Raw genomic sequence first — 25,437 nt, 5'->3', positions numbered from 1 at the left:
CTGAGATTTGGGCTAATGTCGATATTTATGCTCTCCTGCAGGTGGCGCCGCAATGTAGGTTTTTAAGCAGCTGTCTGCTTGAGGTTTTTTGTTTTTTTTTCTCTCCCAGTGCTAGAGTGCCAGCCCAGGCACTGGGCAGTTTATGGGAGAACATTTTCTATATAGCACTTGTTAGGCTCTGGCGATTTGTTTAACGAGCAAATCTGGCTTTTATCAACGCAAATAGCAGCTCTGTTTCTAGGCTAATAAAAATGATGGTAGCTAAGTAAAGGAAAAGTTAGGGATTTCTTCTTAAATCTGGCCCTTTTAGCCAGGACAGATGAGCCAATACTTTTCTTCTCAAACCTGGCAATAAACCACAGCCAAAAGCTCACAAAAATAGCCTCTTTAGAAAATAGACTCTAAGAAGATATATGCCATTTAGCTTCTCCCTCTTGTGGCCATAGAACCAGACAATGACCTATCCAGTTTCACCACCAGGCAAGGCTACAGGAGGTGACTCACAGACTCATTGTCTGCAGGAAACAGCTACACTGCCCACGGAGGACCCCAGCTGGTGGGAGTGGCAGAGGTGTGAATTCGATGGCTGATATCTAAGGCAGAAATTTGCTTTAAACCATTTCAACTCTGCCTTTTCCAGTGTGTTCATCCATAGTGTTGGGTCAGGGTAGCAGAGAGCCTGCCTTCATTGCATTTTCTCACTTGAACAAAGAGATGTTTGGCTGGGCACTGGTGGCTCATGCCTGTAATCCTAGCTACTTGGGAAGCTGAGATCTGAAGGACAGCGGTCCAAAGCCAGCCTAAGTAGAAAAGTCCATTATCTTCAAAAAAAAAAAAACACCCAAAAGTCAGTCTGGATGCATGGCTCAAGTGGTAGAACAGCCATCAGGCAAGCTGAGCAAGCATGAAGATTCTGAGTTCAAGCCCCGGTACTGAAAAAAAAAGATATGTTCATCTGAAAAGTAATACTAATTCTCTACCTGTATATTGCACTTACCTTAGAGTTATAAAACACTAACAGGGGATACGAAAAACAAACCACTAATATATAGTGACTCCTTGGAATTTCACTGTAAGGGGTGAATGTGGTTGGTGACTGTGAGTTCCTCTGATAGCACAATCCATGTGCAATAACAGAGTTGGTCAGTGGTGGACCGGGAGTATGACTGGAGTCTTGTAACCTCCAGCACAGATCCTCTCCTTGCTCTCCCCTAGTCAATTTGCAGACTCCACAGAGCAAACTGAATGGGCCACGCTGCGGTGACTCTCATCTTCCTGCCCATCCTTACAATGATATTATATAGACACTTCCCCGTTGGCCTGCCTTTTTCCCCTGTGGAAATAAAGGAAAGAAAAGACAGGACAAGGTTGGGTCTCATCAAGAACAAGAGAGCTGGTAGGGGCTCCTTCCCTGTTCATTGTTGGTCCTGCTTTCTGTGTACTTCTTCCCTGTCATCTGGCTCTGTTATTACTCTTCAGGCACCACATGACATTCATTTCTCTGAATGAAAATAAATGACACCACACACTAGGCGGGAGATAAAGAATAATAAACACATTTTATTTGCCACCTCTGGAAAAAAAAAGGGGGGGCGGAGGTCTTTACATCTCATCCATCCATCAGGAAATGAGCCTGGAACTGGCAACCACACACACACACACACACACAGAACCAAGGGGCAGAAAAGATGACCAGGTAGCATTAAAAATATATGCTAGAATGACTGAGAAGGGAGGCAGAGCTAGTTTCTCACTTTTCCCCTCCCTCCCTCCTTCCCTCCCTCCCTCTCTGTGTTTCTATGGCATATCCTGAGAGCTGAGTGCCAACATATTTGAAAAGATATCCCCCCGCCTCAAACTTATCAAGCCATATTCCTTAAGTAACCCAGCAGAGTCTTCCAGAAGCTTATATGGGATGTCACCCCTGGGCTGGGTCTGTGATGGTGCCATATGGCACTTTTCGAGGAAACATCTAGAAGCAGGCTGAGGCCCAGGTGAGAGGAGCACACACAGACCTGAGGGAGGCTGTGATTTTGGCATCCCATGTGTCTCCTTGTTCTGCACAGACAGACATTTGGTCCTGGAGTAGCCCTGGAAGGATGTCAGAGAAACTTCAAGATTGAATTATTCTGTGTTTCTCTGGACTTCTGAAACTAACTTGATATTGTGAGCGTTATCTAGAGTCTGGGATCCAGGGTTTCTGAGAAGAGAGGAGCCAGATCAATGTATTAACGTGAGCTAATGAGATGATAACTCCTTACTGCTTTCTGGGTCATGCAATACTCAGTGGAGAACCAGACTAACGGGGGCTCCACACTGTCTCGGGGCATACCCTTTAACCAAAGCAGCCACGTCTGCCTGCCTCCTGCAATGGCTTCCTTCCTTCATCACCTTCTCCCAGGCGACAGCAAGGTTTCAGCAAGGTCTTGTGACCCTCCCCTGCTGCCCTCCGTGGGGCTCATGTAACCTGTCACCCCGCAGCTCCTCCCCAGGTTACAACTTGGATTTCTGTGAAAATATAACCCCTATAGGCAGGCGTAGGAATGTATAGCGCTGTCAGTCTTTTCTACCTAATAAGCAGGTTCTGAGAAGAGGCTTGGGTGGGAGGGGCCGTGGTGTGCAGACAGTGGCTGGCGGGGTGTGAAGCAAACTTACACGGTGGGTGAAACCCGGACTCCAGGGCTCCTTTAGAGGTTTACCCTTGACTGGTGTTCCTTCAAGGAGATTCTTTGGGCAACAGGACGGATGGAGCCACTTGTCCTGCGATTATGGTTAGGAGTTGGAGGAGAAGGAGGTATCCAGAGTCTAGTGGATTCAAGTGGGCATTGCTGAAGTTTCTCCTGGTGGTCAGGGCATGCCCAGGGGGACAGGTCTGCTCAGCACCATTCTAGAGAGCGTTCGCTTCCCATCCCCATAGGCTGATCGGAACCCGAGCAAGCTCAGGACTTCTTTCTGGGTGCTCTGAAACGACCCCGATGTTGGCTTTGTCTGTCTGGGATGGAGTCCAGCATCTAGGGTTCCCCAGACCAGGCAGGTCAGCAGTGTCTTCGTGTAGACAATAGGAGAGAAGTCAGGTTTTGAGCCTTCGGGCTCCTGGCCATTCCCGCTCCCCGGCTCAGGCCTTCCATCCTGGGGGTGGGGGTTGGGGGAAAGGCTGGGCACGGGTGCCGCAGGACGGGGCGGGGGTGGTGTTGGTCCTTTGGTGGGGGGTGGGGAGGCCGTGGCAGGGCGGTTTCTGATTAGGAACCGATCGGTGGCAGCGATACCCCAGATCTCTTTCTGAACACCTCCAGGTCCCGGTGACCAACAGACACCCCCCTCTGGCCCGGGAAGAGAGGCGGGGGGGAGATCGGGGGGCAGCCCAGCGTGCCTCCCCGGGCCACGTCTGCGCCCCCCTCGGCCCCACATCGCCACGGCCCCGGTGGCTGGGGAACAGGCCAAAGGGACTCCCGGCGGGGTGGGGGGTCATCGTGCGTGCCCGGGAGAAGGGGTCGAGCCGGGTGGGGGGGGGCAGGAGGGAGATGGAGAAAGCGATCGGGTAGGGAAGGCGCCCCCGGGCCGGTCCCCCTCGGCTCTGCCGGCGTCTAGATGTCAGCCGCGAGCTCCGAGCCAGCGCGAGCGAGCCAGGGAGGGAGCGGCGGCGGCGGCGGCGGGGAGGGGACTCGGAGCGGGGAGGGCGGGCGGAGGGGGGAGGGCCCAGGGAGCGCCAGGCAGCTGGAGTTTTTTCGCAGCGCTCGGCCGGGCTTCCACGCACAGCGGCAGCGGCGAGCCGCGGCGGCAGCGGGCGGCCCGGCAGCTCCGGCGGCGGCGGCGCGGGGGGTCGCGGCCCTGCTCGGTGCCCCCTGCAAACTTTGCGAGCCCGCCAGCCCTGGGGCCCGGGGGCGCACGGCGGAGGAGGTCCGGCTCCGACCCTGGCCGAGCTCGCGGCCGCCGCCGGAGCCGCAGCCGCAGCGGCAGCAGCGCCCGGCAGCTCCGCCGCCGCCGTCACCACCAGCACCCGCGCGGCCGCCGCCGCCGCCGCCCCGCGCCTCCCCGGGGAGCAGCCGGCGGCTCGCGCAGCCCCCCGATCCCCGGCTCCGGAGGAGGAGCACTGCTCCGCGAGTCCCCCGGCAGGGGCGGGGACAGCGGCGGCGTAGCCGGCCGGGGGCTCGTGGGTGGGGGGTGGGGGTGGGACTTGGGGAAGGGAGGGGGACCCTGCCCAGCCCCGGCGGGTCCCCAGCGCACTCGCTTGCGCCGGGGGAAAGCAGCCCGACCCGGCCGGCATGGGCGGCGCGGAGTGACGCCGCCGTGCCCGCTTGGCATCAAGGACATTCAGCCCGCGGGGGTGGGGACGGAGGAGGGGTGTGTGTGAGTGTGTGTGTGAGTGTGTGTGTGAGTGTGTGTGTGAGGGGGGGAGCAGCCCCACGTCGCCAGACCCGCAGCCCCCTACAGAGCTCGCCACTGCCGCTCGGGGCTCCGGGGCTCCGGGCTCCGGGGCGTGCGTTCGGAACCAGCCACGTCTGCTGACCTTTCTGTGGACATTCGACCGCCCACCACCTTGGACGCGACGGGAGGAGCTGTCGAGCCCCCCCTCGGCGGGCTGGGCAGAAAGGCTCGGATCTGGGCGCCTGCCGAGTGGCGGCGGCGGCGTGGCCGTGGCCCCGCCGGCTCCCCCGGTGCCACCCCGGGTGGTGGAGGCTTTGCGTTCGGGGCTGGGGCTGGAGGAGGCAGCCACACGCGCGCACACACGCACACGTTCGGAGGAGGGCGAGAGGCTCCATCTGCAGTGTCAATGCGGCGCTCCCGCTGAACGAGGGGGACGAACGCGGCGCCCGCAGGTAAGGAGCCGCCGTCGCCGCCGCCGGGGGGCGGCTGGGGCTCGGGGTGGGGTGGAGGGGCCCGGGCGGGCTGCGGGGAGGGACCACGGAGAGGGGGGTCGTACCCAGTCCGATCCTGGAGTCCTCAGCTGCCCCGGAGCCAGCCCGCTGCGCGCACACACGCGTGCACACACACACACAGAGGCACACGCCGCACTCACGCACCTGCCCACGTCCCACCTGGACACCCGCGTGGGCGGCAGCGCACGGCCGGCCCGAGCGGGGGATTCCCCGGGGCTCGTTCTCCTCTCCAGCTCCAGGACGCAAGACTTCGGGTAACCCCTGGACTTGGAGGGTGCGATTCGGTACCGGATCTGGTGTCCCCCCCTTTCCTCCCAGGGAGGCTAAGAGGAGGACCTCCCCCCCCCCCCAGTTTCTAGCTCCTTTCATCTCTAGCTGGCTTTTTAATTTTAAGAAGTCATGGGAGATGTTGAGAGACCCGCCCAGTGTAATCGCGGCTGCACCCTGGCCTTTTGGACAACCTGGGATTTTTTTTTTTAAATGGGAGACAGACGGACAGACGGACGGACTGGCTGCTATTCGGGCAGATTATTTGGAGAGCGTGGGTAGCCGTGGGTGCGGGGAGGAGGCCACCTCGGCCGCCGGGGAGGCTGCAGTCCCGTAGGGCGGTGCATACGGAACCGACGCTGCGTTTCCCCAGTAAGAGGCAGTGCAAACGCTTTCCTGACGCGCGGCGTGGCCCTGCTTCCCCGGCATATGCTGGGATCTCCATGGTTAGCTGGCCTAGGGAGAATGCTGGGGCGGGGGGTCCAGATCTGCCTTCAAAGAGAGGGTCTCATCACACTCCCAACTGCTGCTGGGGACCTCGCAGGCAGACAGGGGCTCTGTCTCCCCCCCTTTTCCCTGGGCACGTGGGGCCGGCTTTTCCATCTTTTCCCCATGCCTCCGGCTCACACCTGTCACAAGGCTTTTGAGGTGTGTGTCTGAGAGAAAAGAACTAGAAACGGGAATCGAGAAGGGGTGTGTTCAAAGAGACCCTCCTCCCCAAAGCCAAGAGGACTGTCATGGCCATGTTGGCGCTGCCCACCCTAAGTAGGCGTTCTTGGGTCTGCCAGCGTCTCCCAAGAGCCCAGCTCTTCCTGCCTGCAGAATGGCTCTCTGCAAAACCAATGGCTCAAGGTGCTGTTTTCCCCAAAGCCACTTCTGTCCCTTTTCCCCTGGCTGGGGTTTTCACAGGCTGCTCCTTTTCAAACTTTTCCTGGAAGACGTAGAAGGTGATTGGGGATGCAAAGGGGCCATTTTCATAATTCCCATCTGGAGGAGGAGAGGAGGAGGAGGCGGCGTCTAAGAGTAACTTCTTCTGAGGCTCAGTTGTAGGAAGGATAGGTTTGATGTATCCATGTAGCAGGCTCCTGTGTTTCTACAGCTGTTCCTTGGAGATGGCTTTGGGGCCACCTGGGGAAAAAATTGTAGTAAGCTTGTACTGCCAAATAAAATCATGTGTTTAGAGTGTCTGTGAACCCACCAATGAGAGAAATGTGTCTTCCAAAGGTGTGTGCAAAGAAGGAACCGTTTGCTCTAGGTGGTCTGGCAGGAAGGGCACAGAATTTGGGTTGCTTTTGTAGGTCCTGAAGGGGATGCATAGCAGAAGGGGTTCCCTGCACCCCCAGCTCTGCTATTTCCAAACTTTTTTTTTCAGTTCCAGAAAAGATCTCTCTCTCTCTCTCTCTCTCTCTCTCTCTCTCTCTCTCTCTCTCTCCCAGACTGGGCTGGGGAGAAGAGCAAACGCCCCAGGAGGGAGATTGTATTCCTGCTGGGTGGGATGTGAGTTGCCCTTTGATTGATTGAAAAGGGTAGCTAGAATAAAGCAAAGCTCTCACAATGGGGAGACGCCAGGCAGGAGGAGAATATTTTCTTTTTAAGAATGGTGGGCGTGTGCACAGACTTGGGGGAGGTACCCATACATTCTCAGAGTCTAGCCCGATGTAGCCGATACATCCAACTATGTGTGACAGTGAGGTCCAACTCTTGTCCCCTGGGCAGTGGACAAAACAAAAGCAAAAACAACCTGGCCCCTTTCTGTGCCCATGTCCCTTTGGAGTATGTGGAGAGGGAGGTCTCATGTTCGCATAGAAGAGCATATGATTTCCAGGATTAGCAAGCTCCAGCGAAAGTGGGTGTTCCCAGTTAAACATTCCCTCACAGGACGTGGAAGGGGCAGAGGTTTAGGTGCAGATCTTCCTGAATTGTTCATCTCTTCTGTCGTCCTCTGTATATTCCTCTGCCTCCCTCCCTTCCCCCTTTTCTTTCTCATATGCTTGCAGCCTCTGGATCCATCATTTTAAATGTGAAACCAGCAGTCAGTATGCTGGTTATAAGCTGAACATCAGGATTCGAAAAAAAAAAATCCTCAGACTTTCTGCACTGAGTGTGAGATTTGGTCTCTAGGACCAGGCGAGCATTTGTTAACATCTGTGCAAAGCTGGCTGTACACCTTTTCATTTTCCCCGCCTGACTGTCTAGTCTGGCCCCATCCTTCTCTCTCCATTGCTCTTCTGTGGCCATCCTTCTAAGTTCTCTGGTTCTCACTGGAAGGCAGTCGGCCACATACAATGACAAAAGGCCTCTGCACAGACCTCTGCACAGATACTAGCCACCCCTTACTGCGGCTGCACTAGGCCCTAACACCTCTTCTGTGAACACTTCACGTGGGACACCCACAAACTTCTCCTTCCTGGATTCCTATGAGTCTCCTCTGGGCTTCCAGGAACATCCCCTTGGATGCAATCATTTCTGGAGGAATCCAAGGCAGCTAACTGTGTCCTCCTCTGTATCTCCTTCCCCTGCTCCAGCTCCTTGCAGTCAGTGAAATCTACATAGCAGAGTATGCCTCTGCTTGCGCCCCCCCCCACATTCTTTTCATTACAATGCTGGGAATTGAATGGGGGGGCTTTTTTTTTTAAAGAACAGCATTTTTTAAATGAAGAGAGAGCTAAGGCTGATGGGTGAGGGACTACTCTTAGCTCATAGTTATCACCAGGCTTTGCTGCAAAAGAAATTGCAGCCAGTCTCTCTCCTCGTAGCCAGCTGGGGGCATTTCTTAGCTACTTCTCTTCCTTCTCACCAGAGAAAGCACTGAACAGACAATGCACATCAGAGACCTGTTGGAGTGGCTCTGTGACTGGCCATGATGGGGCAGCAGCAATCAGGGGAAAATCAGCCCTGATCTTGGCTCTGATTCCTCATTGCAACAGATGTTCTGGGATCTCTCCTCCTTTGTTTGTGTCCCATGCTATGCCATGAGTAACTGGTTCTGACTCTGAGCAATTGAACAGGGTTCTTTTCCCTCCTTTATCCAGTGTCTCCTTCCTCCTTCCTCTCCACCCACCCCAGTTTGCTAATCCACCTTGTGGTTTTGTGCACACATCCGCTGGCCCATTCTTCCTCAAGTCTGTGGCACTCCAAGAAATCAATATAACATGAATTTAATGACAGCTGGATGGTTAAGTGTTATTTATATTTAAGAGCAAAATTTAAAAAAAAAAGATGTGATGCTAATAAATCAAAAGGCGGGTTGGGAGACATGCATGATTAGGGCAATTGTCCTGTGGGCTTCACTGAGCAATGCTTGGTCCACACCATGCAAGATCTGATCTGCCCTGAAGCAGACACTGTCTCTTTAAAAGCGACGGCCCTCACTGCTCCCTCCTCTAATGCTCAAAGTCCCCTCCCTGTCCTGACTTACTCTTTAGTTTCCAGCCCTGCTGCAGCATTCTAGTGATGACAGGAAGGTGGAGCCAGTGGGGAGAATGAAGGGGGTGGGGAGAGGCAGAGAACCCGCTGCTGAGGGGTAAGAGGTGGATCTTCTACATGAAGGCAAGCAGGCAAGGGTCCTAATTTGGGATCATAGGACTTATTCCAGAAGGAAGCTGCTTCACATCCCGCCGCCTATATCCTTGTCCTTAGGATTATGTAGCCTAGGCTTCCCCAGGGAAAAGGCTCCGAGGACCCTGAACTTGCCTTTAATCCTCATGGAAATGATGGGAACAGAAAGTAGTCCTAATTCATGGTGATAACGATGGTGGTGGTGATAATGATGATGGTGGTGATGGTGATGCTGATGGAGGTAGTCCATGTTGTAGAACACTTCCTTGGATTAGGCATTATTTTAGACCCTTGTGGGGGTTGGCTCTTAAGCATTCCTCTTAAGCAGGGCGTGGGGGGGGTGGCAGTGGCCACTGCTGTGGCTATGTTTTCAGTGATGAAGAGGAGAGAGTTTAAGGACTTTGTCCAAGGTCACATAGCCAAAGAGTAGGGAGGGCCACACATCAACTCTAAACAATCTGACCCAGATTCTTCTTACTTAGCTGCTTGGGCCTAGCATGTTGCTGCTCTCTGGGAGAGTTGCTCACACCGGCCCTCTCTCCACCACCCACCCCCAACCCCTTCCCCCCCCCCCCCCCCCCCCCCCCCCCCCCCCCCCAGCAAAAAGTTTAGAATGGCTCTCCTTTCTCCCTTGAATCACCTCTGGCCTCAAACAAATGTACTTTTTCTTGGTACTTCAGTTAACCCATGAGTCAAGAGGGGCGAGTTTTATTTTTAGCTGTTGGTAGATTACAAGGCTACATGGGTCTTTCTAGCAAAGTGTTCAGTTAGTTACTGAAGGCTGGCAACTCCCACGTTCTCCTGGGAGAAACGGGAAAAAAGTAAATGAGTGAAATTAGTTTTCCATCTCTACTTTTGTTTCTGGGAGAGTTCCAAGTCTGGCGGAAGTGTGGTTCTCTCCAGTGACTTGTGCATTGGTGGTGTTGTAGAAAGAACTTCCTCACTGCATCCTGACAGTAGCCCTGCAGATGCCTCTTATGGATTCCCATTTTGATGGCCTAGGAATTTAGGATGAGAAGAGAGTTTAAGTGAGATGCCCCAGTCCCCAGGTTGCTAGGCAACAGATGTCAGGTTCATTCTCTGACAAGAATTTTTCCCATTACATTGCTCAAAGGCAGGGCTCCATACTTGGTCTTTCATTCATTCACTTACTGTAGGGCTCAGGGTGTGGGGACCCAGAGGCAAGGGGCTGTCATGCCACGCTGTGGGCCTAGTTGCCTAGTTGGCATTTGAGACAGAGGTTTGTTGGAAGTCCATGCCAATGGTGTGTGGAGGGGGAGAATGGACCTAGAACACCCGGTTGATTTGGGCAGGCTGCCTTATGGATAGAAAACAGAAGCTAGAGACAGCATGGATTGAGGCCAGTGATTAGGTATTACACTGATGCTGAGAGGTGTATGTGTGTGAGGTACTGAGAGATCATGGAATTGTTCTACCCCAAAGCTAAGCTGTCAGACACAGGCTCTCTGCTCTTCATGTTTTACAGAATAGCCACAAGTGAAGCTCTAGGGTGTGTGTGTGTATGTTTGTGTGTGTGTGTGTGTGTGTGTGTATTTTCAAAAGACACACTTTTCCTCTGTGCATTATTTATTTGGCTTTCCCCTGTATTGCAACCTGAGGGAAAGTTCTAGAAAACTTGGGAGTGGATCAAAGGATGCACTGGGAGTTTTATCACCTCCCACCTAGGACAATAGTAGCCAGACACGATGCAGAATTAAACCAACAGGTGCCTGCTGACATCTCAGGCACCCTGGGCCTGCTAAGCTTGGATATCTCCTCCCCTCCTCCGTGTCGTCGCCATGAACCAGGATTCGCAACAGCAAATTGGATTTTAGGATGTTTTGTCACTCTAACACAAAACAGATCACTAGCTAAGAGGATCTCGTCTCTGCAGTCAATGTGCTCAACCCAGCCCTGTGCAATCAATTCCCGAGGTCTTACACGGAAGAGTCTTTTCATTAGGAGGTGTGAGGACAGAAGTGGTTGAGAGCAAAGGGTCACTGGAAATTTAGGAAGGAGAACTACAGAAGTTCAAAGACTTCTCTGGATATCGATGTAGCTCAGTTTCCTGTCTGACATCCTTACAGAACTCTTGTCCCGTGAGCTCAGCTCATTTCCCTACAACAAGAAAGTGAACTAATTGCTCCTTGGATTTGACCCAGAAGTCAAGAGAACAGAGATTAAGCAAGGCAGAATTGGTCTACTGGTTCTTTTTATGTGGAAGGAGCAGAGAGACAGAGAGAGGAGGGCGCGTTGAGGCAGCAGACATCAAGGTGTGTGTTTGAACTACGTGGAATGTCAACCTTCCAAGTAATACTGGAAAAATGAGGAATTTCCTAAAGTTTATTCCATGGAAACATGAATACAAGTTATGCGCAACGATTGCCAGGCCAAATTGACCGTGGTGCAAAGGATTAAAGGAGTTCCTGACTGCGGGACTTTTCCACAAGGATTGAGGACTACACAGGTAGATGCAAGTGAAGAGGACCTGAGATCCAGCTAGCACCATGTACATACACATGAATGGGACATAGGTCTTCATTTGTCTTCATTCTTGACTGTGACACATTCCATCTGAATGTTTTCATTCTACTGCGTGCTGGGTCCTGGTGATGGTGTGTACCTTCACACATCATGTGCACCTCAGGCATGTGTACCTTTTCTTAAGAGTCATGGATAATTCTTGTATTTTTTTTTTGCTTAAATAAAAACAAAAACCACCAGTGGGATAGGAAAGGCTCTAGACATGTATGCGTGTGAATCATCCCAGCTCTGTCTTCGTAGAACCAGTTTTGAATTGAAGCTGTTGGTCTAGAATGATTTTTTCAATGTTTTAATATGTGTGTTGTAGAAGTCTCTATAACACACACGTACACACACACACACACACACACACACACACACACACACACAATCAGATGCAAACAAGGTCATTCTTGTCAAAGGCTAGGATGCCTGGGCATATGCTCTGGCCCTCTGGCCCTCCACTTTGGCCTGCTTGGCTTCCCTGGAGCCTGGTGTGATGGCACCTGATCGAGGGATGGGCTCTCTGGGAAAGGGGAAGACAGGTGAGAAAGGAAAGGAAGGTCAGCCAGAGTTCCCAGTGGACCACTGCTGCTCAGCCACTCAGAGGGGATCGTGACAGGTAGATATTGACAGCAGTTCCCCCGTCCTGGTTTTTCTTTACTGCTGTGGTTAATTGACTACAGGCCACTCCATCAGGTGTCAACTCCCTTGTCAGTTGTCAAGATTGGTGTTTGGGGGTCAGGTCCCAGGGGCTGGATTTCCATGTCCCAGGGTACCTGAGAGTGGGAGGGAGCTTCCTGACCATTCTCTCTGAGGGAAGAAAGGCAATCAGAACTTTAGGAAGAGGGAGGTGTCATGGAGCCACTCTAATGGGAAGCAGAAAGAATGTCTTGAAGCTTGGAATTGAGTAGGTGGGCGAAATATAAGTAGAACCACACCGATCTGGGAAATTACAATTTGGGAGATCAAGGTCATAGGTTCTGTATTAAGGAACACACGATTCCTCAGGACTAAGTCCAGGCAATGAAACAAAACAGGGTAGGAGGTACCAATAAAGCACACCCCAGTCTCATGGAGCTGTGGTAGCATTGGCCAACCACATGGGGAGTGGGGGCAAGTCACTGGCCTTAGATCCAAACAGAAATGATATGAAGAGTGCAGACCTCTCTTGAAGTGATTACTCATTACATTATATGATTTCTGCTCTTGTGAATGTAATGACTTTATTATTTCTTACAGTTGGCTAATACTTGATAGCAGTTATTAAATTTATTAAAAAGAGTATAGGTGTTAGTCAGATTCCAGGAGCCTTGCCTAACTTTGAGACACAGTTGTCTTCCGAGCGCGTTTGTGGAGTGGTATGGGGCCATACCTAGCTCATAGAAGTTGAGTGGCACAGCAACTGGGAAGCCAAAGCTTGGAAGAAAATGACCTCAGCTACTCTCTAGTTTTATTTTGTTGAGGCCTAGCACATTAGCTAGGCACTTTGAACCTCCTTTTTGTGTTATTTTAAAATAGTGTTTTTGGTGCCAGTCTTGGGGCTTGAACTCAGGACCTGGGTGCTATCCCTGAGCTTTATATTGCTCAAAGCTAGCACTCTACCACTTGAGCCATAACTCTATTTCCCCCCTCTCTCTTGCTCTCTCTCTCTCTCTCTCTCGTGATTAATCAGAGATAAGAGTCTCACAAGCTTTCCTTGTGATCCTCAGATCTCCACTTCCTGAGTAGCTAGGATTACAAGCCCGAGACACTGGTGTCCAGCTGTGTTGGTTATATTTGAAGTGGGGTCTCACTTGATGCCTGGGTTGGCCAGGGCAGTGATCCTTCCACTTGTCACTTGGGGATGTGTGACCAGTCATTGTGCTTCCCCTATTGCTGTATCAGCACATACCACACACCAGTCACTAATTGAGGTGGTTCAGCTTGTGGTTCTCACAAACGTTTATGCCCAGACTATCCTTGAACTGTGATTCCCTGATTTCTGCCTCTCACATAACTAGGATTACACACTTGAGCCACCATACCTAGCTTCCTCTCCTAGTTTTAAGAACTGTTGTACTGAAATATAACACAGCAGAGGGCATCTCTGAGTAAAATACTTTCTGTAAGTCATTGCCTCTAGCCAGCTCTGCTGTCCCTCCATTAAAAAACATTTAAAAACAAAACAGAAAAACCAACTCTTGTGATTGGAAGCGCTTCTCAGGTCAGGCTGGTCAAAGGACTGATGGTTGCACTCTTCTTGTGTCCCTGTCCCTGCTCTCCTCCCCAGTCGATGCGGCTCCGTCTTCCTCCTCTAACTTGTCCTTAACCGCTGACTGATGTGAGTGTCTTACTGGCAGGGACCTGGGTCTACCTGAGAGTTCTGTCCTCCCTATTGCTGGACAAGGGCAGCCTCTACTTGAAGCATTCTTTTGTGCAAACAGGACTCAAGTTGTCCTTTCTCATGATGACAAAGAAGTTGCTGCTGGTAGCAGCAGAGATGAACATTGAGATTGTATTTACAGCTTGTCCACTCGATCCAAGGGTTATGGATCTGTAGATTTAATGAATGCAGGTTGAAAATAGAAAAAGAAGAGTGTATATGTATTAAGTATGTATGGTCTTTTTTCTTGTCATTACTCCCTACATAATATGGTACAACCACCATTTACATGACATTTCCAGTGCATTAGGTATTATAAGTAATTGAAAGATGGTTTAAAATATATTGGAGGGCATACATAGACTATTTGCAATTACTACCCCATTATATGTAAGAGTTTTACATATAAATCTTCAGATTTTGGTATCCATAAGGGCTCCTGGAACCCATCCCCTGCCAAACCAAGGTCAACTAGATTTCCTTCTGTGTCTAGATTTTTTTTCCCCCTGGTCATGGGGCTTGAACCCTGGGCCTGGGCGCTGCCCCTGAGCTCTTCAGCTCAAGGTTAGCACCCTGCCATTTGAGCCACAGCTCCACTTCTGGGTTTCTGGTGGTTAATTGGAGATAAGAGTCTCATGGACTTTCCTACCCAGGCTGGCTTTGAACCGAAATCCTCAGATCTCAGCTTGCTGAGTAGCTAGGATTACAGATGTGAGCCACCAGTGACTGGCTTTGTGTCTAGATTGAGAGGGGACATTTCTTAGATCTCCTGAGCCTGTAGAAGTGGGACAGGTAGGGTACAGTAGTCTTTTCATATTAATGAACATGGACTTGCAGCTTCGTTTTCTATGTGACACTTGAGGTTGGATTAGGTGCTGATAGTTTGGGAGGACTGGCCAAGCTGCATTCCTCAGAGCCTCTCAAAGACTAGTCTGTAAGACCCCTCCACCAGCATGAAGAAAAAAAATTCGTGGCCAAGTAAGTTCTGCAACTACCCTGTCTTGTGAATTCTTCCTAGACATTCAAGGTGCCTTGTAAGCATATTAAAGCTGAAGCAGACCTGCTATTGAGAAACCTGTTTATTGCTAGCCAACTGTTCTTCAATATGTTTGGTAATAGGGGTTCACTCTGTGTGTGTGTGTGTGTGTGTGTGTGTGTGTGTGTGGTGTGCATGCACGCATGTGTGCGTGCATGTTTTAAACCAGCTGGTATCTTCTGGAACTATTGTTTGACAGGAAGCATTTTGAGCCTGATTTGAAGCGTAATGGTAGAGCTCTTTGCCTAGCACGTGCAAGGCCCTGGGTTTGATCCTCAGCACTGAGAAAGAAAAAATAAGCCGAATGCCCCCGGCTTATGCCTGTAATCCTAGCTACTCAAGAGGCTGAAATCTGAGGATCGTGGTTCAAAGCCAGTCTAGGCAGGAAAGTCCATGAGAATCATCTCCAGTAAACCACTCAGAACACTGAAAGTGGCGCTGTGGCTTAAGTGGTAGAGCATTAGACTTGAGCTGAAAAGCCCAGGGACAGAGCCCAGCCCAGAGTTCAAGCCCCATGACTGACAAAAAAAGGAAAAAAAGAAGGGAGGGAGGGAAGAAGGAAGGAAGGAAGGAAGGAAGGAAGGAAGGAAGGAAGGAAGGAAGGAAGGAAGGGAGGAAGGAAGAAAGGGAGGGAGGGAGGGAGGGCAGAATGACTTGATGCTGGCTTCCAACCAGAAGCTTTTAAGTTCAAGTTTTGTTTCAGAGAAGAAAAAAAATCAGGGAAATAGATTTTCTGTATTGGTTAAAACTTGTTAGGAACAACTTTCAGAAGCACCAACTTCCTTGTGCCCTTGTCATTTGTTTCTGAGCATCTCAGAAATGACAGTGAATTGACCCAGAAGTTCTGCACTGATGGCCACACAGCCAACTTTCAGGTGTGCGTTTTCCAAAGGGACTGTCTTAAGAAGTGTGAATGCAGCTTAGACAGGTTGTGGACTTGTTTCCAACAAGTAGTACTTTTTTTTCTATTACACATTATAGATCAAGAGGGATGTTTGCAAACTATGTGAGTGATGACAGTCACTCTCTCCATTTCTTTTTCCCAGCCACACTTATTGAATATGAGGCTTCAATATAACTGACAAAGATAAATGCTTGTTTATCAAATTAACGAAGGAGGATTGAGTTGTGAAGACACAGCTGCATGAATTTTTGGATGGTTGAAACAATTTTCTCCTGGACAGGAAACTTTGCCACCTGAGAGAGGACAGGCAGGAAATTTCTAGTTTCTGATCTGACTGTAAAAATATGGTTTTCACCATGGCAGTAGTGACCCAAAGAGCAAAGATAGGTATTTCCCCTAGGAAGCATCTTCAACAGCTGCAATTTACTTTACAGAGACAATGGTGTGTGTGTGTGTGTGTGTGTGTGTGTGTGTGTGTGTATTCATGAGTAAAGGGGTAAAAGAAGGTAGCCCTCTGGTGGTATTTGGGTTTAGGTCACCTGGGGATACCAGCTAATAATTGGGAACCACATGCCCAATTATAGGGCCTCTTTTCCCTGCTCTAGCTGAGCACCATACTCCATTCCAAAGCAAATAACAGTTGCTAACACACACACACACAACACACACACACACACATACACACACTAACAAAATTCCCCCAACACTCATTCATAAAGCTTTGCACTGGTGATTCCATCAGCATTAAACTGTTTGGTGACTGAGTTTAGAATTATAGGAATCGGAGAAATGAATTAGCCATAAATCAAGTCCCAGCAGAGTTCGAACCCAATTGCAGTGAGTTTTAAATGAAACATATCTTGCTATGATGAAGCAGTTGTACGTCAAGCACTGGAGCTCTGTCACTCTTGACTTTGGAGAAGTGTAGCAGGCACAGCACCCTTTGAAAGGAAAACCCTGACAACAGCTTGTATTGATTCCCAGCCATGCTGGGAAATTGCCACTTCATTTCTTCTTCATAAACGGTTGGCTTTCATTTTTTTTTTAAAGAAGGAATCCTATTTGTACAGATCCAGCAGAGCTTTGGGGAGAGGGCAGGTGGGAGAGGGCTCAGACCCACAGGGGACTATTCATTGCATTCTCTTTGGTCCTGCTCAGGCAGAGTCACACAGAAGGGGAATCTGGGACTGCTGGTGTCATGTGGTTTGTTTTCCTGCTCGGACCATATTTGATTTTGCTGTATGTGGGGGGGGGATCTGCACAGAAAAACAACAAAGAGAACACTTCAAGGAAATGGCAAAAACTGTCATGTTTCAGTGACAATTGTGGTGTAATAGGAAATCATTTATGTAAGTTACGGTGTCCTCTGAATGGAGCTTGTTGGAAATGTGGCCACAGCATTTTTCCAGGTCTTTTCCGCCCCCTTCTCCTGCAAAAATAATCCTGAGGTTTTCATTTCTCAGAGCAATTGAAGAAGTATTATGTACTGACCAGGGAATAGGGAGACCTAGCTTCTAATCCTAGATTTGCTGAATAGCTTCCAGTGAGTTCTCTCAGGGCGAGTCCTCAATTTCTCTTTCTTTAAAGCCAGGAATAAACCCTGGCTGTCCCCACCTAGAGCGGGGAAGGTGAGGATGAATGTGGTCATACATATTAAAGGCCTGGAGAGCTTCAGAAGGCAGATTCTATTTACACACAAGGTCAGAGGAAATCAAGAAGGAGAGACTGAAGAATGAGCTAAGCCTCTCACTACAACACCTTTAGCACCTCCTGTGTTTGCTGATGAAGATCTATAAGAGATAAATGCCTCTTGCCAAGGGCTAGAAGAGACAATGCAATTGGGCTCCCTGGAGATGGTGGTTGGGGAGGAGGGTGGGTGTTAGCTCAAGAGACAGAGGCCTGGGTGAGGCCTGGTAAGGTAGCAGTTTAAACTGAGGACTTTGAAAAAAGAAAAGAGGCTGTGATATTCTTCAGTGTCCACCTTTCACTGTACTCCTCCAAATATATTTACATATCTTATTTAGAGAGATTAGAAGTAAAATGATGGAATAAAAGGTATAGACATATGGCTCATCAGTCAGTACAGTCAGTATCTACTGATCACCGACTATGGGCCCAGCACTAGGCAAGAGCAGGTGACAGGTGATGTTAAGGAGTTTGCAGTGTAGGGTGGCCATAGAACGAAGTATATAGAGAGATGAAAGGCAATGTGGCAGGAAGAGGTTGCCCTGGGAATTATAAGTGGAGCAACCTGTGCAGCTCACAAGAAGCAGAACAAGGGGGGAGGGGGCGGGGAATCCAACAAAGATGGTTTTGTGAACATGTGAGGCTCCGGTAGAAGATGTACTGTGAGCATGCATGGAGAGGTTTGAGAACAGACCCTCTGCAGAGTTCTACTCTGAGTAGGGAGGAGGGTAAAGGATAGCCAGACCCGGACCCATGCAAGTGTCTGGCTAAAGGTAGGCAGTGATCAGGCTAGGGGATTTCCAAGGAAAAGAATCAACACAGGTACTTGTGTAGAAATGTCTAGATGTAAGCCATGTGGAGAACTGTTGGAAGCTGGTCATTCTAGTAGCCAGGGGGACCTTAGAGGGGATTGACCAGAGGAAGTGGCAGCTGGTACCGGGACTTGAACTCAGGGCCTTGAGTTCTGGCTCAGTTTTGTTTTTGTTTTTGCTTAGAATTAGTACTCTACCATTTGATCCATGCCTCTATTTCTGGCTTCTTTTCTTTCCTTTTCTTCTTTTCTGGAGGTTCACTGGAGATAAGAGTCTCAAGGATTTGGCTGTGTAGGCTGACTCTGAACCATGATCTTCAAATTTCAGTCTCCTGAGAAGCTAGGATTACAGGTGTGGATCACTGGCTTCTGGTGAATGGGGTGGATAGATTTGAGAGGAATGTAGGAGAGAAGCTGATGATGGCTGTGGTGGTAAAGCTAATGGGAGCAAGGGAAGGGAAGTTGGGGGCCATCTTACAGCTGTCTGGCATAGGCAGATTTGTAGAAGATAATGTGGTTACAGAGCTAGAGGTTTCTAGAAGGAAGCTAGGTTGGGGTGAGTGTTGGGGTAGGAATGATGCTTTCTTCTCCAGGTATGGGGAAGAGATGTAGGATTTGCCACTGGAGGTGACCAGAGGCCAGCAAATAGGAGAGACTTGTGTTCAGGGCAGCTTCATCTCGTGTTTACTTATGCTGTTTATGTCTGGGCCCAGTTGTGGACTTTAGGAGTTCACTTTGGGATCTGGCAGCAGCTTGGTAAACAAACAAGAAGACCATCTCTGGAATTTTACAGTTGCAGGTTTCATGTTTGGACTTAAACATACTATCCTGAACCATTTCCTTGAGCTTTGTCTTAATAGCACCCAAGGTATCTGCCTTGCCTTAGGAGGGTCCCACTATTTTCGAATGGAAAAAGGATGATTCGGGGAGATTGAGTAGTATTCAGCCTCTTACAGCGTGAACTTGGAATTAAGGTGGTGATGCTCTTTATTCTATACATTAGGTTGTTCCCTTTCTTGGTCTATGCTCTCCATTTTCAGTGATACAACATTCAGTCACCAGACATGGTGATTAAAATTTTAATTCTTCCCTTTAGCAATTTTGTGTGTATGTGTGTGTATGCGTGCATGCGCATGTGTGCTAGGACTGGGGCTTAAACTCCAGGCCTTGTGCTCTTGCTTGCCTTTTTTTGACTCAAGCCTAGTTCTCTACCACTTGAGCCATGCGCTCACATCACTTTTTTTTTTGCTGGTTAACTGGAAGCAAGAGTCTTACAGACTTTTCTGCCTGGACTGACTTCGAATCATAATCCTCAGCTCTCAGCCTCCTGGGTAGTTAGGAATAATGCTTTTTTATGCCCAGCTAGGAATAACGTCTTATTTCTCCAGTCTCACATCCTAAGTAGTAGGAGGCAGCTTACACAGTCAAGGCCTGCAGGGAAGATCTGGCTACTAGATAGGCTTAATCTGGAGTATTAAACAAAGGCTGTACTATCTGAATGCCTTTTGGTGGGACAGTGCCTTGCAGGAAGGCACAGACTCTCCTCCCTGTGGTCTTGAACCTTCGCTTGGCACATCTATAGTGAGGGTATCTGGATGAAAATGCCAAATACAGCCTTATGCCAACCAGTGTTTGCTTACTCTTTTTCCCAGTGGACAAAGAGAAATAGATTAATACAGTACCGAGTGCTTAGCATTCCGCAGGGTAGCTTTGCAATTCAGTGGTCCCTATCCAGTAGGAGGGATGGAGGAGGCTGGTGGTGAACCTTTCACACTCTCTGAGACCAATCAGAGTCCTCATATGACAGCAACTATGGGAAGCAGTCTATTGGCTTTGAGCAGAGTTTGGGACATCTGGCTTGCCCTACTCCATGGAGACCTTTGGCTCCCCTGTGCTACCAGGGAAGATAATCATCCTTTTGTGGGGCAAGGGGAACCCTCACTGCAGAATTTCTGACTAGCCCAGGCACTGTGCATGTCAGTCCTTTAGAACCAGGAGCTCTGAGAGGTCAGCCCCACGCTGTGTCTTTAGCTTCAAGATCTCAGTGCAATCACAAATGAGTTGGTAGATCTGGTCTTGACTCTGGATTGTCTGGCTATCAATAAACACAGCTGTCCTGTGGGGGTACCTCATGGAGAAGAGCAGGGGAAGAGGTGGGTTTTTCTTTTTTTGGGGGGGCGCTAACTTTTCTAGGAGCCCCACAGTATGCCTCTGTACACAACCTTGTGCATTTTCCACTGCTCTCTGTATATGCTATGCTGTAGCTGCATCTCTACTTTCAGAGAACACAGCAGCTTCCCCAATTTATCTGGTGACACATTATTTCCTTACTTGAGGAGCAGAAGGCAAGATATGGTACCCAGAGAAGGGAAGTAACCTAACCACAGTGCTCTGTGGCCAGGACCGAAGGAGAGAGCAGTGGGCACTGCCTGAGTGCTCAGGTTATAGCCCTACACAGATCTCTCTACTGTGGCAGGGACGCCAGGACTAGGATGTTGGGTTTCCTCCAAGGTTATCTCCAAGCCTGAGACAAAGGTAGGGCATCTCCTTTCCTTACATTACCATTTTAGGCTTCCTTTTGAAGACTTTCCACTGGCCAGTGGGTTATCAAAGGGGTCACTGGTCCTAAGGTCACATGAAAAGACCCAAGAAAGGAGATGAATGCTCAAAATACAGAATCCCAGGCCTGACTTCATGGTACACTGGTGTAGTTCCTTCCACCCTCCTTTATTCCTCCTTCCAGGACTTCAGTCTAGCAAGACCAACCCTTCTTGGCAAATATTCTAAAATAGACTTATTAAATAATTTGTACAAACTGTATTTATGTTACTGGCTGTCATCATGGAATGAAATGCTATTTTGTTTGCATCTAGGATTTGCAGTGAGGTAATAGTTCTTCTGTTTTAATTTCACTAGGTTTGTTTTTAGAACGCTCAAGAGAGCTAGAGTAAAAAGCCGAAGGCATATCACAAGGCCAAATATGGAAAACAAACTCTCGGAATGTCAAATAACATTTCCTTAGCACATATTGTTTTGAAAGAATGGCATTTTCACCTCAAACTTAGATTTGCGAACTTTAAAATATTACTGGGCATGGTGGGATTTTTAACTAATGAACCAACTTTGCAAATAACTTTATACATATTCTAGATGTTAGATGGGTCCAGGCATTTTTCTCTGAAGATAGTAGTTTTCTGAGAGACTCTCCAAAAAGTTCATGCTGCCAAGAATTTCCTGGTACTTTGCAATTTACCGTCTTTTATTTTTGCTATTTCCCTTTAGTTAATTGCAGACTTCTTGAAAGCAAAGCATTGTCTCACACACATTAGGAGCTCCCTTTGGACCCAACATAAGATTGTTTGATTTTTCTCTTCTCCTCCCATATGAAATTGGACTTTTTGAGCTTGAAAAGAGTATTAGAAAGACTGGATAGCCGAAGACATTACACATTCTGAAATAACTTGTACAGGAAGTGGAAGCAGTTTCCTGAGAAAGTTTGCTTCCACTTTATCATTCTTACTTCCGTAGGATGATGATAGAGCACCCAATGAGTTAGGGTCAAAGGACTATATTGCCTTGTAAGGATAGAAGTTGCTTCTTTTCTAACACGGAAACTCCACTAACTTTGACTCACTTTCTTCTTGAACCAGAACAGTTTGAGGCTTCACAAAGGTAGAAACATTAAAAAAAATGATAAGGACATTAATTGTTAATGGTCTGTTTTCTTTTGGGGCATGGGGGATGAACCCAGGGTCTGGGGTATATTAGAGAAGCATCTGGCCTTAAACTTCAGGCAATCCTGAAGTTTGATTCTCACCTTCCCAAATAACTGGGATTATAAGTAAATTGTCTATTTTCATCCATTTCCCCCAACTCTATCCATCTTTATATATATATATATATATATATATATATATGTTTTTATTATAAAATCCATCCATCTTCTGTGAAGTAAATGTTAATTTTCAGAGTTTTATCAGCTCTCTTTCCTGCTCTTTTCTCTGAGCCAGACATGCTGGCTGAGCTGGCATGTTGGGTACATCTGTAGAGAAGGAGAACAACCCATACTTGGTGGCACATCATCCAGTTCTTTGTCTAGTAAGGCCTTTCCACCTGGACTGAGAGTGAATTGCTCTTTATGGTACAGCAAAGACAAACTGGTCACAATTTGCAGGAGGCAGGGATCGAAAATCCTAAGGTCAAACTCATCTTTATGTATGTTGTTGGTTATAAGCTCCCTTAGAAACTAGAGGCAGAATCAGCCCACCCTCATTTTTTGTGTGTGTTTTACATATTTTTCTGACATCTAGTAGTTTTATGCATTCACTTAAAATTTTTAAACATATTTATTACCTTAAGTTTCCTTTGGAGTTTGATGAGTTCGATTGGGATAAGCAGATAACTTTAAACTTTGTGTTATCTCCTTCAGTGGGTTGAAACTCACTCTAATACCTAACGAATGCTCTCTTATTTATCACATATGACCTTCACGAGTCCTAGAAACTGTCATCTGCATGTTTGATAAATGTGACTCTCAGTCTTCATTCAAATTATTGATTAAATATAAGGAACAGCATAGTACCAAGAAAAGAACTCTTTGACATGGCATTTCTGTCTCTCATGGGTTTGACAAATAAGCATTGAGCCACCTTCTGTGGGCCCGAGAAGTAGTAAAATACCAAGGACCCGCCTAGACTTTGGAGGCAGATGGAACTGGCAGTGCATCCCAACCTGTGCCAACTCTGCCATTGGGTCAGATTATTTGTAGGCTCTGTTTGTGTGATTACTGGTAGGTGAGCGCTGTGGGCCTTTTCCCGGGCCACCTTCTATTGAAAGCAATGGGAATTCTCCAAGTCCTGCCAATCTTTGCTAGTCAGCAGACACAGCCAGTTCCAGGAAGACCTCCCTCTGGGCCTCAGCTCATCTGTCAGGCAGGGTAAGAAGATCTGCTAAGGTGGTGCATCACCTTGACCATCCTCCCCCGCCCCCGTGGGGAGCATGTGGCCTGCAGAGGCCTCCCCTCTTGGCTCTAAGATATTGCAAATTTTTGTTATCATTTTCTGTACGTACCAGGAAGTGAGAAAGCTTATGAAGTACTGGCTTAGCGATTTGATGAATTCACTTGAAGGAAGCTTAAAAAAAAAAGGTACAGAATTACCTTGGTTATAGTTTTCAGCTTAGTCTTCAATTGGGGCCAGAGGATAACATCCTTTGAGTGCTGAACCACAGACCTAAGGGGAGCCCTAGGTAAGAACAGAGTCACAAAGGGATCTATGCTTGCCAAATTCTTGAGCCCAAAAGGCACAGATTCCCAGGATACTATTTATAATCAGCCATCTAGATTTGTCACCTTCTAACTTTCCAGTGAAAAATCATTCCTGTCTTTTGCTCTCAAACAAACCCAGTAGTGCCCATTGGGATAATGTAGTTGAAATGCTCAGTGTAGATTCTGAAAAAGATTTTTAGAGTTGCCAACTCTGGGTCTGCATTTCTGATTCAGTACTTGAGATGTTAATTAACCATCCCCAGATGCAGATTAAAAGTAACACGCATGCTATTATCTTACATGGTTTAAACAGAAATATCTTAAAAGTACAAGTCCTCCTCTATTCAGAGTTCACTTTCTACACTTCTTACTATGATGTTGAAGACTACCTGACCAGAAAACCAGAGCCTGGGGCTGAGGATAGCAGGGACAGGCCTTTTTCATGCATATTATCTACTGGATGCAGGTGAGCATAGCCCATGTTAGCAGATACCCCATCCTACAATGCTTGGCATAATCATCAGGCCCAAAAATACTAAATGGAAAGTTCCCACAGTTTCTAAGTTTAACCTTGTGTGCCCTTTCTGAGTTGTAGTATTAAATCTCATGCCTTCTCAGTCTTTCTCACCCAGGACATAAATCATCTTTGTCCATCATATCCACACTGTGTATGCTACCTGTCTGCTTCTCACTTAGTAGTGATTTGTAATCAGATCAACTATCATAGCACTGTGGTGCATGTGTTCAAGGAATTCTTAAGTGATGTAGTAGCCTAATGCTATATACAATACTTGTGTGGTTTCTCTCCCTTCATCTTATCAGAGAGATGATGGAGAGAGACTGTGTGTGTTTATGTGTAGCTATGTCCACATTTGCATTATTTTGTGGAAAGATATGATTATGCTTGTTTTATTTTTACTATGGATTACTGTTGTTAATCTCTTTCTGTGCCTTATTTTTTTTACAATAAACTTCATTATAGGTATGTAAGTATAGGAGTAAGTACAATGTAACTGGTATTTGACATTATCTGTGATTTCAGAAACCCAGCGGAGTCTTCAAAGGTGTTCCTTGTGAATAAGGAGTCACTGTTGTAGTTTACAGGTACCATCCAGTGCTAGTTCCTATGAGGGCATGCTATATGCCTTCTCTGATATTTAGGTTATTAGTAAAAGAATAAGATTGTCTATTAATGACTACTATGACAGTGATGTGACATATTAGGGGAGAACTAATTTGCACAGGCCTTGGCACCTATTAAATGCTCAATATATGGAGGTGTAATACCGCAAGAATCATTCCTTTCTCTTCAGAACTAAAAGTTGCTCTGCTTCTTGCTTCCCTGTGTTGGGTTAAAATAATTTGAATTTCTTGGTTTATAAATAGCCACACCTGTTTCTAACACTGGGCTTGAATGAGTCTCTAGCCTTGAGTTTCTACAAGCACATGGAAGGGAGGAAGAGCAGGTGGCTGTTTCTGATGCATCAATTCTGGCTCTTCCTCTAAGTATGACCTCTTCAAAATATTTATAGGGATTCCTCCATCTCTGGAAGAACCAGAATTTCTCCAGAGTCTAGATTTAGCAGCCATGTTTATATATCCAATCTGGGCTCGATTTGGCCATTCGTCTTGCCAGTGAACACATGTAAATAAATGTACAGTATTTTTATAGGACCTACAGAGATGTCTCAGATAATGTATTTTTCTTTCCAAGTCATAGTGATGATGACTGGATTTTTTTTCAGGTTTTTTTCCCCCAGTGCTCTAAATTCACTTTAGGAGAGAGTAAATAGGAGACTTTTGGCTCGAAGCAATAGCTAACCATTAGTGGGTAATTATTGCCTGGAGCCTACCTGATGCTTATGCCAAGCATTGCAGAGTAGGGTATTTACTGATATATGCCTATAACAGACTTAAAAAGCTGAAATGGTCCATTGGAGTCAAAAGGGGTATGTTCACTGCATCTACAGAATTTGTTTTCCTCCCTTCATTCAACAGAAAATATGTATACAAAGAGTCTATCTCTGCTTTCTTCATCTCCAGACCTTATTCCCTGGACAGATAGCCTTCCACTTCATAGTAAGGGCCCCTGAGATTTGCTTGCATGGGTTTTCACCACGTGTGGTCAGCTGTCACATTCGGAG

At 47.9% G+C, this 25,437-nt stretch overlaps 1 protein-coding gene across 1 annotated transcript in view; it reads left to right on the top strand.

Moving 5' to 3' along the window:
* The first annotated feature begins 4,648 nt into the window (after positions 1-4,648).
* Positions 4,649-25,437, top strand: part of Plxna4 (plexin A4) — a 422,862-nt gene continuing 402,073 nt past the window's right edge. Inside the window, exon 1 of the mRNA XM_013021638.1 lies at positions 4,649-4,817. The gene's annotated coding sequence lies outside the window, so the exon portion shown is untranslated. The remainder of the gene's footprint in view (positions 4,818-25,437) is intronic.

This window comes from Dipodomys ordii, unplaced genomic scaffold, assembly GCF_000151885.1.
Source record: "Dipodomys ordii isolate 6190 unplaced genomic scaffold, Dord_2.0 Scaffold56, whole genome shotgun sequence".
NCBI classification, from domain to species: Eukaryota; Metazoa; Chordata; class Mammalia; order Rodentia; family Heteromyidae; genus Dipodomys; species Dipodomys ordii.
This window is presented reverse-complemented; position numbering and strand designations above follow the sequence as displayed.